This window comes from Cetorhinus maximus, chromosome 19, assembly GCF_964194155.1.
Source record: "Cetorhinus maximus chromosome 19, sCetMax3.hap1.1, whole genome shotgun sequence".
NCBI lineage: Eukaryota > Metazoa > Chordata > Chondrichthyes > Lamniformes > Cetorhinidae > Cetorhinus > Cetorhinus maximus.
In genome coordinates this window covers 72,125,266-72,139,939 of record NC_135897.1, presented here as the reverse complement: position 1 = coordinate 72,139,939, position 14,674 = coordinate 72,125,266, and the positions used below count along the sequence as shown (strand labels likewise).

Below are 14,674 nucleotides of genomic sequence, written 5' to 3'. Positions count from 1 at the left end.
GAGGCGTTGCACAGTAGGATCAAAACGCCCCTTCAAGTTGTGCTGGGCATAATTTAAATCTGTAGTTTCAAAGTGCATTAGTCTCTATTTAAAATGTCCTCACCATACAAAAAAACACAATGTAAAGACAGGAGCAAGGATTCTATATTGTAGAGGCCATATAAAGGACATAAGATATCATATCATTTACAAAGCGTGGCGAGTATTATTTAGAGGTAGGTGAGTACTTTAGAAGACGAGATTCCATTAAGGAATGAACCCCATATCATGTGAGGAGTTCACTGCATCTGATATGGCCTCTCTTCAGTGTAGGAACTGTAAATAACACACATTATATTCAAGGTCAGGGTACCATGTGAAAGCAGTTTGAAGTGTGGGAGCTGTTATAAGAGAACATATTTTATATGTAACAGATGTTGTTGGGTTCATGGGTACAAAATTCTCCAGCCCCTTAATAAGAATCTCAAAAAGAGTAATGACTACTTCCAGTTGACACTGGGCGGGGTTTTCCAGCTCTGCCTGCTGCTGGGATCGTCTGCTCCCGTCAAAAGTCAACGGACTTTTGGCTGGGCCATCGATTCTCCCGCGGCAGGTCCCACCACAATGGGGCCAGAAAATCCCTGCCATTGTTCCAAAACAGAGAGGGTAAAAAAAATGAATCGAAAGGACAGGAGTGCATTTCTGAGGTAACTGAAATATTACATTGGTGCAGCTTTTACAGTGTGACTTATCCGAGTGAGGAAATAACAGATTCAATGAGGACTCAAGTTGGGAAGAAGTAAACCCACTTGACAGCTGCAGAAAGGGTCAAAGCCAAAACACGAAGGAAAAATAATTCCAGCGAGAAATAGCAGGGAAATGTAAACCCTGGAAGCTGCTGACTCCAGTCTTTATTTAGATTGGGAGAGTAGCAACAGAAGCTCTGAAGGAAAAGCCCTGAAGAGCTTTCTACTCAGCTTATGCAAACACAGGGGAAAAGGAAACTATCTTTATGAAAACAAAGCCTGGAGGGTCAGAAAAATATTTGGTACCTTCTGTATTTAGTAAAGCAAATAAAGTGATGCAATCCATCTACTCAAATGGTCGGGCACTAGAGGAAGCCCACTCTGTCTGCCCATTGCTTTCGCAGGCCATCACACACCAACACTAATGTTGACCTGTCTTTATTTTTCCAAAGCCTCTGAAATATTTGTAAGGACGTTTCTGTGCGTTTGTTGTTGTTGATGAGCAGTTTTCTACATCCATATTTTCCCATCCTCCAGCAAAAACACTGACTCACACTAGTGCATGTTTATGGGAACTGTTCCCCCACCCCCTCATGTCCTTCACCTAAGCAGTCATTTTATATGTGCAAATATGGATATCGGCCAAAAGCAAGAGAAGCCAGTTGAACCTGATCCTGTGCTCAATTTCTATTGGGAACCATTAGACAGGAGCCAGGCTGATCTATCCCCTCATTATCTCAGGGCACTGAGGATAGTCAGAGCATCCCTAACATCAGCTCAGCAAGAATTCATTAATTCCAAATGGCTCCTAGATTCAAGAAACATTACAGCATAGAAAAAGGCCACATGGGTAATCAAGTGTTCTGTGTACTGCCTTTCCCAACTGTGCCATAAGATCTCAGGTTGCTAACATTTGATGAAGGGATAAAAGAGAGCAGCTTTCTGCAGAGATTACTTTCTTTCATGTTTAATAGCTGCGCAGAACCAGAACTGCTGCTGTGCCTAGATCAGAACTCACTTCCTTTTCTCCCGAGTGCAGAGGTTTTGTGAGTTGGGAATCAGGGCTATAGGCGTGAATCACAGCTCCAAATAAATGGACAAGCTGTGCATGGATAAACAATACAGCCATATCCAAATTGGACTCTTAAAAGGACAAATCCTCTTCCTCCTTAAGGGAGATTTATAAAAATAAGAAAGGAGTATCTAAGTAGCAGGCCTCTTTTTCCTTCCCAGTTTGAAATCCACTCCAGACAAGCACATGATCTAGGCTGATGCTGCAATGCAGTACTGAGGGAGTGCTACAATGTTGGAGTTGTTGAATTGTGGATGAGACATTAAACAGAGGCCCTGTGTGTCCCCTGAGGTAGACATAAAAGATGTTGTGACACTATTTTGAAAATAGCAGGGCAATTCTCCCTCTTGTGCTGGTCAATATTTATCCCTCAGCCAACATCACTAAAAACAAATAATGCCCAGTCATTATCAGATTGTTATTTGTGGGAGTTTGCTGTGTACAAATTGGTTGCTGCGTTTCCTACATTACAACAATGACTACAATACATCCTCGGCTCTACAGCACTTTGTGATATCTTGAGGTCATGAAAGGCAGTTTATAAATGAAAGTCTTTCTTTTTCTTCATTTTAATGGCCTAGCCTCATTAAACTTGCTGCTGACCAATCTCCCAAGTGAAATGGTCTGGATATCAGCATGAAGCGGTTGCTAGACCAATAGGAGCAGCAGACGGCAGTTGCCAGGGCCCATCTGGAATGGTTCACAGTCCTGGACTTCAGGCGGAGGATCTGACAGGGACTGTGGTTGGGAGAGGTCGAAATGTGCCTGGAACAGGGAAGCCTATGGTTTCCTGAGGGAAGCCATAAGGATACATGAAAAAAACTTACCTTTATAGGCCACTTCTAGTCCTGAGCCCACTAGCTGAGGAAAGCCAGCACTAGCACTGCTCACTCATTCAGGCATCAGGCTAACATTGCATTCAGGCCCTGAAGACATCAGAACCCAATCTGCATATTCAACGAACGACGTTGCCGGATCTTTGCCACACGCATTGTAAAATTACAGCTGGTGAGATTGGGGAGAGAAATCAATGGCTGAATTCCTCCAGCCCAATTTAACTGCCCCTGCCCAGTTTCCACACAGGGAGAGTGACACTTATTTGTAAGTTTTTCAATTAAATAAATAAATAAATCTAGGGCAGAATCTTTTTGGTGGCAGGGTTTCTCGCATCCCCTCTGATGCTGGCTGCCCTACGGCCATTTGTTAGCTTCATGCCCTTCACTCGACATGAAGCCCCACCTCAGAGATCTGCCAGTCAATCTAAGTCCCAACACCCAGCAGCGCCACCAGGACCAGTGGCCACTGTTGGGATTACATGTAGTCCCCAGATTCTAAGTTCCGCAACCAGGTTATAAATGTGGGGGTCTCATGTTGGGGACAGGAGACGAGATCCACTGGGACCTGTGCATGGAGGTTCTGTTGGGAAGGCCAAGTGGGGAAGGAGCACCTGGGGAGGTGGGGGCAGGCCTTAGTGGGGGGCACCCGAAGTGGAAAGGTGGCTATTGAGAGAATTCCACAGGCTCACCACTCTCTAAGTGAAGTAATTTCTCCTCATCTTAGTCTTAAAATGCCTACCCTGTATCCTGAGATGGTGACACTTGTTCTAGACCCCCAGCTAGAGGAAACATCATCCCTGCATCCAGTCTGTCCTGTCCTGTCAAAATTTTATACGTTTCAATAAGATCCCATCATTCTTCTAAACTCCAGTGAATACAGGCCTAGTTGACCTAATCTCTCCTCAGACAACAATCCTGCCGTCTCAGGAATTAGTCTGGTGAACCTTCGCTGCACTCCCTCAATGGAAAGCATATCCTTTCTTGTGTAAGGAGGCCAAAACTGCACACAGTACTCCAGGTGTGGTCTCACCAAGGCCCTGTACTGCTGCAGTAACACATTCTTGTTCCTGTACTCAAATCCTCTTGCAATGTAGGTCAACATACCATTTGCCTTCCTGACTGCTTACTACACTTGCATGCTAGCTTTCAGTGACTGTTGTACAAGGAAACCCAGGTCCCTTTGTACATCAACATTTCCCAATCCATCACCATTTAAATAATACTCTGCCATTCTGTTTTTCCTACCGAAGTGGATAACTTCACACTTATCCATGTTATACTGCTTCAGTCATGTTTGCCCACTCACTCAACTTGTCTAAATTGCCTTGAAGCCTCTTAACATCCTCCTCACCACTCACATTCCCATCTGGTTTTCTGTCATCAGCAAACTTGGAAATGTTACGTTTGATTCCCTCATCCAAGTGATTGACATATACTGTAAATAGCTGGGGCCCCAAGCGCTGATCTCTGCAGTGCCTCACTAGTCCCCTACCCCTCTGAAAAAGACCCATTTATTCCTACTCTCTGTTTCCTGTCTGTTAACCACTTCTCAATCCATGCCAATATATTAGATCCAATCCCATGTGCTTTAATTTTGCCACTAGCCGTCTATGTGGGACTTTATCAAAAACTTTCTAAAGATCCAAATACACCATGTCCACTGGTTCTCCCTCTTCTATTCTGCTATTTACATCCTTAAAAACTCCAGTAGGTTTATCAAACATGATTTTCCTTTCATAAATCCTTGTTGACTTTGTCTAATCCCGTTAATATTTTCTAAGTGTACTGTTATCACATCCTTTATAATACATTCTAGCATTTTCCCTACTACTGAGGTTAGGCTAACCAGTCTGTAATTATCTGTTTTCTCCCTTCCTCCTTATTTAAATAGTGGGGTTACATTTGCCACCCTCCAATCTGCCGGGACTGTTCCAGAATACATACAATTTTGGAAAATGACAACCAAAGCATCCACTATTTCCATGGCCACCTCCTAAGGTACCATGGGATGTAAATTATCCAGCCCTGGAGATTTATCAGCTTTTAGTCCCATTAATTTCTCCAGCACTATTGTCTTAGTGATACCAATTTCCTTCAATTCCTCCTTCTCAGGAGACCATTGATTCCCTCGCATTTCCAGGAAGTTATTTGCATCTTCCTCTGTGAAGACAGAACTAAAGTAGTTGTTTAATTATTCTGCCATTTTCTTGTTCTCTATTATAAATTCTCCTGTTTTGGACTGTAAGGGACCTACATTTGTCTTCACTAATCTTTTCCTTTTTACATACTTATAGAAGCTTTTACAGTCCGCTTTTATGTTCCTTGCAAGTTTACTCTCATATTCTATTTTTCCCCTCTTAATCAATCCATTGGTCCTCCTTTGCTGAATTCTAAACTGCTCCCAACCCTTGCTACTTATTCTAGCAACTTTACATGACTCCTCTTTGGATCTAAAACTATCTTAATTTCTTTCGTTAGCCACGGTTGGGCTGCTTTTCCTGTTGTGTTTTTGCGCCAGAATGTATAACTGTTGCAATTTATACATTCATTCCTTAAATATTAGCCATTGCCTATCCACTGTCATGCCTTTTAATGAAGTTCCCCAATCTATTATAGCCAACTCACCCCTCCTAACTTCGTAATTTCTTTTGTTTAGATTTAGGACCCTAATTTCAGATTGGACTACTTCACTTTTCAGCCTAACCAAGAATTCTATCATGTTATAGCCACTGTTCCCTAAAGGACCCCGCACAACAAGATTACTAATTAAACCCTTCTCATTGCACAACACCAAATCTAGGATAGCCAGTTCCCTAGCTGGTTCATTGACGTACTGGTCTAAAAAAGCTATCTCGTACACACTCCAGGAATTAATCTGCCACAGTATTATTGCTAATTTGGTTTGCCCACTCTATATGTAGATTAAAGTCACCCATGATTACTGTAACACCCTTGTTACATGCATCTCTAATTTCCTGTTTAATGCCATCCCCTACCTTACCACTACTGTTTGGCGGCCTATATACAACTCCTACTAATGTTTTCCACCCCTTGTTGCTTCTTAGAGCCACCCAGACTGATTGTACATCTACATTTTCTGAGCCAATATCCTCTCTCACTATTGCACTGATTTCATCCTTAACTAACAACATTACACCACCTCCTTTTCCTTTTTTCCTGTCCTTCCTAAATATCGAATATCCTTGGATATTCAGTTCCCAGCCTCGGTCACTCTGCAGCCGTGTCTCCGTAATCGCAATCATAACATACCTGTTAACATCCATTTGTGCTGTTAATTCATCTACCTTATTGCGAATGCTCCTTGCATTCAGATCCAACGCCTGTATACTTTTTAAAAACATTTTTACACATTTTTTTGTACTATGGCCTTATTTGCTGCTTGCCCTTGTTTCCTCTGCCTTTTGCTTTCTACTTTTTTGTCTTTCATTTCTATCTTTGTTTCCCTCTCGTGTCTCCCCGCTCAGGGTCCCATCTCTATGCCATTCTAGTTTAAACCCTCCCCCACAGTGCTAACGAATACCCCTGTGAGGATATTGGTCCTGGTCCTGGTGGGGTGCAACCCGTCCAGCTTGTACAGATCTCATATTCCCCAGAATCGGTCCTAATGCCTCAGGACTCTAAATCCCTCCTACACCGTCTCTCTAGCCATGCATTCATCTCGTCTGTTCTTCTATTCCTGATCCCACTAGCACGTGGCACTAGGAGTACTCCTGAGATTACTACCGTTGAGGTCCTGCTTTTTTATTTATTTGCTAGCTCCCTAGATTCTGCAATCAGGACCTCATCCCTCTTTTTATGTTGTTATGTCGTTGGTACCGATATGGACCATGACCCCTGGCTGTTCACCCTCCCCCTTCAGAATGTCCTGCAGCCGCTCAGTGACATCCTTGACCCTGGCGCCAGGGAGGCAACATGACAAACTGTTCTGTTGAAAGGTCATTCGGACTCGAAACGTTAACTGTGCTCCTCTCCGCAGCTGCTGCCAGACCTGCTGAGTTTTTCCAGGTATTTTTGTTTTTGTTTTATACTAACCTGATGTCATGTTGCAACCGCAGAAACGTCTTATTTGTTCCACTTACAATAGAATCCCCAATCACCATTGCTCTTCCATTCTTTTTTCTACCCCCGCTGTGCGGCTGAGCCACTCGTGGTGCCATGGATATGGCTCTTGCTGCATTCCCCTGAGCAGCCATCTCCCCCAGCAACATCCAAAACGGAAAATCTGTTACAGAGGGAGATGGACCCAGGTAACTCCTGCATTATCTGCTTTGTGCCTTTACTCTGTCCGGTGGTCATCCAGTCCCTTTCTGCTTGTGCACTCTTTATCTGTGGTGCGACCACCTCGCTGTATGTGCTATTCACGAAGATCTCAGCCTTGCGAATGCTCCACGGTGACTCCAGCTGCAGCTCCAGCTCTGAAACGCAGATTTTGAGTAGCTGTAACTGGAGACACTCCCTGCATATGTGGTCACTCTTGACACTGGAAGTATCCGTGACTTCCCACATTGCACAGGAGGAGTATTCCACGTGGCCGAGCTCCCCTGCCATGACTAACCCTTAAAATTACTCCCTTTACTTTTACTTCTAGTTTAAGGAATATTAAATATATAGTAGGGATCTTACTTCTTATACTTCAAACACTACTTAATCTAAACTAAAGACCAATTTTTGCTTTAAGGACTGGATGTAGAAATATTCACCAGGTCCTACTTACCAAGGCTGCCGCTCCTCTTGCTCTGGCTCCTGGTCCCACTCTGGTCTTGGACCTGGTTCCCTTCAATCTGTAAGATCGCCGCTCCTCTTGTGTTATCAAATGCCAAAAGCAAAAGTGCTTCTCTTTCCCTTCATCACCCAACTCCCAGCACTCTATTCCAAGTCACACTCAAGTGCTAAGTCACACTAAGTTGGCTGGCTTTATGTGCTCCTAAGACCAAAGGCGAGCTGACCCAGTTACAGAAGAACCAGTTTCAGCTGCTTCTTTAATTAACTAAGCCTGACTGCTCACCCAGTGGAGACCTTGTTAAAACCCTGTTTAAGGCTGGGAACTTTAGAATTTAAACTGTAGATTTCAGTTAAATGCTAACTACAAACAAAATTAAATTTTTACAAAAAGATTTTTAAAATAATTAAGACTCATAACTCACCATCCACCAGCACGGCATTAGACATGGTGAAACTCTTTCGAGTTATCAACAGTCACAGATTGCAACTCTTTCGAGTACAATCACAGTTCTTGGTTTCCGGGAGTGGGACATGAACCCACAACCCTCTGATTCAAAGGCGAGGGTGCTATGAACTGAGCCACAGCTGAAGGTGCACCCATCCCCGTTGACCCTGCAAAGGCCTCCTCACTAACATCTGGGGACTCGTTTGATAGCTCTCCCAGTTATGGAACAACAACTTAATAGAGTCATATCCACAGAATCATATCTTTCATCCAACGTCTCAGACACCTGCTTTACCAATATAAAAATCAGTAAATGCTGGAAATACGCATCTGTTGGAAGAGAAACAGAGTTAACGTTTTAGGTCTGGGACCTATCATTGAGTTCCGATGAAAGGTCCCAGTCCTGAAACATCAACTCTGTTTCTCTCTCGTCAGATGTTGCCTGACCTGCTGAGCATTTCCAGAATTTTCTGTTCTCATTTCAGATTTCCAGGATCGGCAATATTTTGCTTTTGACATCCATCACCATTCCTGGGTATGTCCTGTCTCACAAGCAGCGGTATAAAATCAGGAGGGAGTGGCCCTCAGTCCTCTACATTGATTCCAGAACCCATGAAGTCTCATGGCATCATGTCAAGCATGGGCAAGGTAAATTCTTGGTTACCATCTTCACCCCTGCTTCAACTGCTGAATTAGTACTCCTCTATGTTGAACATCACCTGGAAGAAGCACTGAGGGTTCCAAGGGCACAGACCATTCTCTGGGGGGGGAACTTCAACGTCCATTTCCAAGAGTGACTCGGTAGCCACTATTGACCGAGCTAGCCATGTTATGATTAACAGATCTACCACTGGACCTGCGGCAAGGAGCAATAGAACAAATAAGAGGGAATATTTTCCGTTACTTCATCTTCATGAATCTATCCAAGACACTATTGGTAGGAGTGAATCCTTGAGGAAATGAAGTGCCATCTTCATGCCGAGTACATACACTCCATCATGTTGTGTAGCATTACAACCATGCTAAATGGGATAGACTCAGAACAGATCTGGCTGTCCAAAACTGAGCATCCATGGAATGTTGTGGACCACCATCAGCAGCAGCAAAATTGTATTCAACCTCATGGCTGGACATATCCATCACTCTACCCATTACCATCAAGCCAGAGGATCAGCCCTGGTTCAATGACAAGTATAAGAGAGAATGCCAGGAGCAGAACCAGGCATAGTTAACAATGAGATATACAGAGTTACATGAATGCTAAACAGTGGAAGTAGCATTCTACAGATGGAGTTAAGCAATCCCACAACTAGGGCAGAATTTTACAGCCCTGTCTTGGCGGGGGCGGGGCTGTAAAATGTAGCGAGCAATTCAGAAGTCCATTAACTTCAGCGGGACCGTAAAATCCCACTGGCATAAAATTCCACCCGCAATGTTCAGATCACAGTTCTGCACTCATGCCACATTCAGTCATGAATGATGGTGGAAAATAAAACAACCAATGGGAGGAGGAGGCTCCATGAACATCCCCATTTTCAATGATGTTGGAGTGCAGCACATAAATGCAAAAGGTTAGGCTGAAGCATTTGCAGGCATCTTTAGTCAGAAGTGCCGGGTGGATGATCTATCTTGGCCCCCTCTTGAGGTCCCCAGCATCACATGTCAGTATTCAGCAAATCTGATTCTCTCCACTTGTTATCAAGAGATGGCTGAGTGCACTGGATACAGCAAAGGCTAAGGATATTGTCAACATCCTGGCTATAGTACTGAAGACCTATGCTCCAGAACTAGCAGCACAGCTACAACACTGGTATCTACCCAACAATGTGTAATTGCCCAGGTTTGTTCTGACTACAAAAAGCATGACAGATCTATCCGCCCAATTACCGATCCCAACAGTCTACTCTCAATGACCAGCAAGGTGATGAAAGGTGTAGTCAACTGTGCTAACAAGTAGCATTTGCTCAGCAATAATCTGCTCAACTGCCTCTCCCAAGCCTGTTTTGGGTTCTGCCTGACCTCATTACAGCCTTGGTCCAAACATGGACAAAAGAGCTGAATTCCAGAGGTGAGGTGAGAGTGACTGTCCTTGACAGCATTTGAGCAAGAGTCTTATCAAGGAAACCTAGTAAACCTGAAATCAGGGGGAAAACGCTCCACTGGCAGGAGCCATAAAGGCACAAAGGAAGATGGTTGTGGTTGTTGGAGCCCTAAGTCATCACTGCAAGAGTTTGTCAGGATGGTGTCCTAGGCCTAACCATAATCAGCTGCTCCATTAGGGGGGCAGAGATGGGGATCCTCTTTGATGATTGCACAGGCTTCAGTTCCATTTGCAGCTCCTCAGATAATGAAGCAGTCTGTACCCGAATGCAGCAAGACCTCAAAAATATTCTAGTTTTGGCTGGTAAGTGGCAAGTAACATTTACGCCACACCAATGCCAGGCAATGACCATCTCCAACAAGAGAAATTCTAACTACCTCCCCTTGACTTTCAAAGGCCCTTAAACAACCAGTGCTATACCCCCACCATTAACGTTCTGGAGTCAACATTGACCAGAAACTTCACTGGGCCATCCACATAAATACTGTAGCTGCAACATCAGACCAGTGACTGGGAATTCTGCGGCGAGTAACTTACCTCCTGACTCCCCAAAGCCTGTCCACTACCTACATCATCTGACCAGTTCATTGGAAGTGCAATGGAATATTCTCCACTTGCCTGGATGATGGCAGCTGCAAAAGCACTGAAGAAGTTCAACATCATCCAGGACAAAGCAGCCATGCATGACTAGCGTGCCATACATCAACTTAAACTCCACCATCAGTGTATTGTGTTTACAGTGTGTACCTTCTACAAGATGCACTGCAGCAACTCTGAGGCTTCTTTAGCAGCACCTAAAGCACATTCCAAACCTGTGACCTCGACTACCAAGAAGGGCAAGAGCACCTTCACCACCTGCAAGTTCCTTTCCAAGTCACACACCAACCTAACTTGGAAATATGTCGCCTTTCTTTCATCATCGCTGGGTCAAAATCCTGGAACTGCCTCTCTAACAGCCAATGGATTGCAGAAGGTGACACACCACCACTTTCTCAATGGCAGTTGGGGACGGACAAAAACTTTGGCCTGACCAATGCTGCTCACATCCCAGGAATGAATATTAAAGGTGTCCTGATATGCAATCTGATTCCAAAATCGGTGAGAGTTCATTTCATTTATAGACACAAATGCAGTAAATTTGTTCATAATTTGCTATTTTATGACACCTTCCAGTGCAACACAGGTAGGTGGCAGAGGATTGCACAAATCACATGGCAGTTCTGTTTCCTGTCCTTTAATCTGCTACTTGGGACTTGCTCAGCTTGTTGGCAATGGTATGTGCAGTCTCTGTCCCGAATAATTAATTGCATATCCAGGCTGAGTCAAACTCTTACTCCTGATGGTTGTAACCTTTGTGGATCAAAATACCTGGCATTGAACGTTTGGAAAATCAGTTTGAAATGTAGGCCAGTTGGAAATAATTTGCTTCCTTTGGGAAGACGTTGCTGAATAATCTGCATGTAACAGCTAAACCGGAATACTCAATGACTGTTTAATAGTTTGTTCACCCAGCAAATCTGAATGAGCCAAAAACTAAAACTGACACAAGTGCTCCCTCCATACTCTCAGGACCAGTGAAATATATCCTGAAGCTCAAATGTCAGCTATTTAAGAGAGCCTCCTACAAGAAACAACCGATAGAATTGAATTGCCAGTGCAGGCACAGGCTGAAAGTTAGAGACTGGTTTTTGCCTCAGGTTGGGAGCATAACCCCATATTGTCTGTATACATTCATGTGCACAAATCAGCTTCACTCATATCCTTCAGGAAGCCACTATGTCTCACCTCACTCAATATATTCGTTACCAAATTTAAGCTGTGTGCCATTGTAGGTACACACCGCAACCATAAATATGGCAAGTATGCAAGAATATCGTTTGTCCTCGCATTCAGTTCCAACCCATTTTTGACTGTGGCTTTGTCTGGGTGACCAGAAGTTCTGGTACCTCTAAGCAGTAGAAACTTCCAAAATTACAATCAATATTCACATGGTATTTGACCACAGAATCATCATTCTGCATTTCAGTGACCATTATCCAGGATAAAGGGTCATGACACCTTCAATGTGCAATATCATGGAAATCACTGAAGGAAGGAAAATAATTTCCAGTCTCTCCACCTTGCCCCAATGCTTAGGTCAACGGATGGGAGCAACTCAGATCCCCTACACCAATTTGCTGGCACCATTCTGCCATGGCCATTTTCCTAGCGGTGAGATTAGGGTCAGCAGGACTATCCATCGCAAGAGGCAGGTAGCCATTAAGGGGAGTTGATGTCCTATTAAAGCCTATTGCCAGAGGCCGACTAGAAATTTCATTGGGAGTTAGACCAGGGAAGCAGATTGGAAGCAACCTGGGGGCCAGCGCTCCAGGCAGGCTTTGAGCACCTCCTTGCCTTCCCGGCCACAGCTGCAGCAAAAGCCACCCTGTGGAGGGGGTTCCCCCTCCATAATGGCAGTTCAGTAGCTGAGGCCATTTTATATTTTATAAGTTTTAAAAGTTGCTGAGAGGGTGCCTCAAGATGGAGGTGCCCTCTGTCTGCCTTACCGTCAACAGCAGGCTGCAGCTTCTTCCAAATGGAGGGCCTCCTATTGACCTTTCAGCTTTGAGAGCCAGCCCGACATCCATAATTACACACGAGTCCATCCTCAGACCACAAATTGGCAATTCAGGGAAGATCACTGCCAGGTGACTGTTGCCCACAAAATGCAGGGTTGTGAGCCACATTTGACCCCAAATCTGGGTTCCCAACCCATGACTCAAAATCCTGCCCTAGGTATCAATCTATTCAAACTGGGGCAACATTCAGTAAATCAGTGTTTATCCCGGGTATCCGAGCACTCCTGCAGTTTGCCTATGGTCGACACTCCGAATTACCAGTGACCTTATTTGTTAAAATGAGAGCCAGTGGCGAAGGACCTGAAATTGCTGTGCCTGGGATCAGTAAGACACAATTCAATCATGCACAGTAACCATCGGGATCAGCTGATTAAGGTCGAAGGTTTTGGATACAGAAGAGTCCGCTGTTCTTCAAATTCAAATTTCTGAAGATAGGAAAAGATTTTAAAGCAGATTTGATTTTTTAACCATTCCACCTGTAGACACCTGCACTCACTTCAGACCATTTCTCACAGAATCAAATCAGCAGCAGATAGTTGGACCCCTCACCATGCCAACCCTATCCACTGTGGGGTCTCCCTAAGATTAAAAATGGCAGTCTATGTGAGAGCCTATTCTCGTCCTTCTGAGGGATACCTGAAAGCTGGGGTTTCAGGAGGTGATTGGATGCTCATGAGCAAAGCTCAGTGGACTCACCACTTGTCAGTTTGCTTCCTGGAAGCTTGGAGTCACCCCCCCCGGTTCCTCTGGTTTTGGTTCAATGAAGCGGGATGTCTGGATGTGTTACATTTGTATCAGAAAGAGAGATTGAGGCAAAGTGTGATTCAGCATTTCTTTGGATAGCGCCAGTACTGTGCCTGAATTAGATTTGGTGATTGCAAATCCTGACAGTTATTATTTTAACACAAGTGCCTTTAATTTTGTTTGGTTTAAACTAACAGCTGCAGCGTCTACTTTACAGTCATTGACAAGTAAAATTAAAGCTACACATTCCTACTAAGATGCGTAATATGGGAACATTGTGATCTCATTTATACAGGAATTAAGGCATGTAAACAATACTTCTGATGATTGAAAGAATAATTTCAGATTCCCTGGGGCCACATGGATCAGTTTGAAGGGTTTTTTTGTTACAGGTTCATGTGTACTGTTACTTTCGTATGACATTAGCCATCCATTCGACAATGTGTGATAATAATTCAAGGAAACTATAATTGTTACTTATGTTATAAATCTGGGCAGAAATGCCACAAATAGCACTCTGATTTGCAAAACATTTGATGTCCAATTTACAGACTTGCTGCTTAAGTTTAAAGTATGCCTACTTGCAACAATTAACCAGTCCTGCTAAATGACACATCCCGTGATATCTTCATGGAGACACAGTGGTGTAGTGGTTATGTCACTAGACTAGTAATCCAGAGCCCAGGCTAATGCCCTGAGGACACAGGTTCAATGATACCATGGCAACTGGTGGAATTTAAATTCAATTACTAAATCTGGAATATAAAACTAGTCTCAGTAATCGATTGTTGTTAAAAACCCATCTGGTTCACTAGTACATATGACTACAGACCCCCAGCAATGTCATTGACTCTTAACTGCCCTCTGCAATAGCCTAGCAAGCCATCCACTTCTAGGGCAATTAGGGGAGGGTGCCAGTGACACCACATCCCATGAAACAATTTGAAAAAAACACAAGGTGCCAGATCATGGCATGGTAATCCTAAAGTTGAAGTGTTCCCCATCACTGTCATAATACTGCTGCTGCATTGACAAGCAGATTAAAAGCTAAAGAAGCCATAATTGTTCTGTTAATTACATTCCAGTGAACACAATCCATTGCAAAGATGCTCAGCATTTCAAGGCAGATGCTCATTTCCAGGAAAGCTGCCTTTGGTCCTATTTTCCTGCCATTCAAAGAATGAAAACCCATAGGGCAAAGATCAGAGGTCAGTTCCTGAGTGTACAAACCATGCCACTCCAAATTTGACCAAGGTAAAAGCTTGAAAATCTATTTCACATCGACCGGCAAGGTTAACAGCATTTAGCAAAAGGAAGTTTTGCCAATTCTAACCGATAGAACAAGAAATACAAGAATCATTTTATAATAAAGATTTGCTGATGAAACCCA

General features: G+C 43.8%; 1 protein-coding gene across 2 annotated transcripts in view; it reads right to left on the bottom strand.

Moving 5' to 3' along the window:
- Window positions 1–14,674, bottom strand: part of LOC144693912 (uncharacterized) — a 333,595-nt gene that overhangs the window by 95,358 nt on the left and 223,563 nt on the right. The gene's annotated exons all lie outside the window — the stretch shown is intronic.